This window comes from Triticum aestivum, chromosome 3D (assembly GCF_018294505.1).
Source record: "Triticum aestivum cultivar Chinese Spring chromosome 3D, IWGSC CS RefSeq v2.1, whole genome shotgun sequence".
Lineage (NCBI taxonomy): Eukaryota > Viridiplantae > Streptophyta > Magnoliopsida > Poales > Poaceae > Triticum > Triticum aestivum.
The window spans coordinates 340,284,554-340,287,859 of NC_057802.1; positions in this window are offsets into that span (position 1 = coordinate 340,284,554).

Genomic DNA, 3,306 nt, shown 5'->3' on the forward strand with positions numbered 1-3,306 from the left:
CCCAAAATGATATCATGTCCTCCAAGAAGAAACACCTGCATTGGATTAGTGAAGCTGTGCCCTTGCATCCACCAAGTCAATTGAGGAACAATCTCTGTACACTGTACAATGTGACCATTAGCTACCTTAACTTGGAGTGGAACTGGTAACTGTTTGGTAGTAACTGAAATCCTACTCAGCAGTGCCTGATCCACAAAAGTGTGGGTGATGCCTGAGTCCACCAGAATAAGCACAACCTGATTTCCCACCAAGGCCCTTAACTGAATTGTTCTTGGGTGTTGTGCCCCTGACAGAGCAGTGGATGAAATAGTAGCACATTCTGCAGGTTCTCCAGTGATCAATGCATCCAAAACTGCATCAGATATAATCTCATGTGGGTCTACTACTTAAGCTGCCTTCAATTGACCTGCTGGAGCTGCTGCAGGCTGATTACATAAATGTCCAGGAAGAAATTTCTCTCCACATTTGTAGCAGAGGCCATTTGCACGGCGATACTCTTTGAGCTGCTTGGCTTTCCATAGTTCTCATGTGGCCAGCTGAGGTTTGGGATCACTCTTGGTGTATGAGTTTCTGAAGGAACTGGTTTTTGCAACCTTGCTTTCTGCCAAAAGCCCTTCCTGAACTGAAGCATACAGTGCTGCCATCTGCACTGTACTGGGTATCTGAAACTCTACTGCAGACCTGAGCTCATCCTTGAGACCCAGCACGAACCGTGTAACCAGGAAAGTGTCACTGATTGTTGGTTCATACAGTTTCACAGTATACACCAGTTGCAAAAATTGTTGTTTATATTCCTCCACTGTTTCCACCTGTTTCAACAGCATCAGCTCTTTCATCTTCTTCCTATATACATCCACATCAAACTCTAGGATGATCGCCTGACAAAACTGTTCCCATGTATGAAATTCTCCAGACTGTTTGAACGCCTGATACCAACGAGCCGCATTATCAGACAAATACAGAGACGCTGATGTGACTTTGAAACTGTTTGGAATATGATACCGCCTGAAGAACGCTTCCCACTTGTCTAACCAAATCCGCACCTCTGTGCCATCGAACTTAGGGAAGTCCATTTTGGGCATCCACTACCCCTTGCCCACTCCCTCATCCACAACAGGCAGCACCCGTGCTGTTGAACAAGAAACATTTCAGGTACCTGAATTGGCCGTGGAGGTGGACGACCGACTGGCTGCGGCCTTGCTCCCAGAATGCCATCGGAGACCTCCGAAGCGGTTGGTGACGAAACCTCAGGTGCTCCATGTTGCTTGCCCATCTGCGCGGCATGGGCCTGGCTCTGCTACACCTGCCCCAGGGTGTTGCAGGAGAGATCCACCTTGACCTGCACCTGATCAAGACGGGTGGACTGCTCGCTCAGCTTGCCATCGAGGGCCTCCAATTGCGCGCTGATTCCATCCACGACGGCCAGCTTGCTCTGCGCGGCACGGATCTCCGCGAATTCCTTCAGCATCCGCTCCTGGAATGCCTCCATCTCGTCCGCGAGGAAGCGCGACTGCGGGTTGGGCTTCAATGTCGTCGTGGTCGCCAATTTCCCCCGAATCAACCCACCTCAGGACAGGGATTACACAGATCGAACCCTAGGGGTGATCCGCTACCGTCGCCTCGGATTTGCTGGGTGCGAAACGGGGGGAAAAATTCGGGCACGGCACGGCGGAGAGGACCGGTAGCTCTGATACCAGATTGTCACAACTTACGGGCGGTAGGAGTTTGCCGGCGGCGAGGGAACGTAGAGAGGGATCTCAGAGACGAGCGAGAGAGGTGAGAAGCTAGGAGAAGGCAGCGAGAGGAGGAGAGGAGCCTGTGGCTCAGAATATTTCATTTCAAATCTTCGATGCCTATCCACAGTGGCTCGCCTCGCTTATATACCCGCGAGTGCCACCCGAACTCACACGGCCCACGGCCCACTCTATTACAAGGCTCACGGCCCACAACCCACACACTTGAATTCAAACACTCCCGCGAGCCGACGCCGCCGCCTTGTCGCTTCCCTTGCACCTACCTGCCTTGGTGATCCCTGTCATGAGCACCGCGGTGCTTACAGAGATGAGCCGCCGCCGCCAGGTTTCGTTGATCCACTGGATGCCCGACTACTCCCTCGAGTTGCCTCAAGTAGTGGCTGTCGTAGCTGGGCTTCACTGCGCCCACTCCAGCCCAACCACCTGAGAGTTGGGCTTCTTGGCCCATGGTGGTCGTTGGGCAGCAGGCGAGTGATGCGAGCCGCTGCCCTGTGGGCCCTGCTGGTCGGTGACGCCGGCTAGGCTTGGTGCAGGAGTGGCACTGACATGGACGCTACACTTTCCTCTCGAAAGATGAGGTCGCAAGTTCAATCCTGTCGCCAGCACCTTTTGGCGAGCGGAGCGGAGGTGTGCGCCCGTTTGCTATTAGAGCATCTCCAAAATTTGGCGGTCCAAAATCGGAGATGTAAAATTTGGACCGCCAAAAAATGCGTTTTGTAGCTCCGAAAAAAGCTCATCTCCAACAGATGGTCCAAATTGATGGTCCAAAAGAGCAACTCCAATAGATGGTCCAAAATGAAGATATAAAAACGACATACTACTAGTTCATTCAACATAGTTCAAACATCAAATTCAACATAGTTTCATACATCAACTTCAACTACTACTTATTCAAACTGCTAGATAAACTACTCCTCATCGGAGCTACGGAACTGCTCCCAGAACTCCTCCTTCGTCGGGTCGTCGCACCCCTCCTCCTCCTCCTCCTCCGAGAAGTCTGCCCAGTCCTCCTCGGAAGAGGACTCGATGGGGATCACCGTCGAGGGACCGGCCTCATCCTCCTTCTTCGGCCCCTTCTTATTCTGCTCCGCCTCACGCTTCCAGTAGTACTCCAGCTCGGCCTGGACGTACTTCGGATGCTCCCGAGCAAATCTCGCCATCGCCTCCTCATCGGTCTCGCCAGCACTATCGACAACCGACGGCTTCTTCTTCTTCTTCTTCGTCGTGATCTCCTTCATGTTGATGCCCTGCGGCACAAGCATCTCCGCTACCGCCCGACTCTCGATCTTTGGAAAGTTGAGGTGCGATCGAGGCCTCTCGGCACTCCACACCACCACGTCGTAGGCACGCGTAGCCTCGTGGGCGGAGGGGTACGTGCCGATCTACCAACGCCTTCCGGCGTCGGAGAACTCCACACCCCAGTTGCTGGAGGGCTTCTGCCTCACACCGAAGAAGCCCAACTTGCCCTTCGGCGTCTTCTTCGGCGCCATCGGGAGCGGCGTGCGGCCGGGGCGGTGCCGGACGGAGCCGGGCGGGGCGGTGCTGCGGGGCG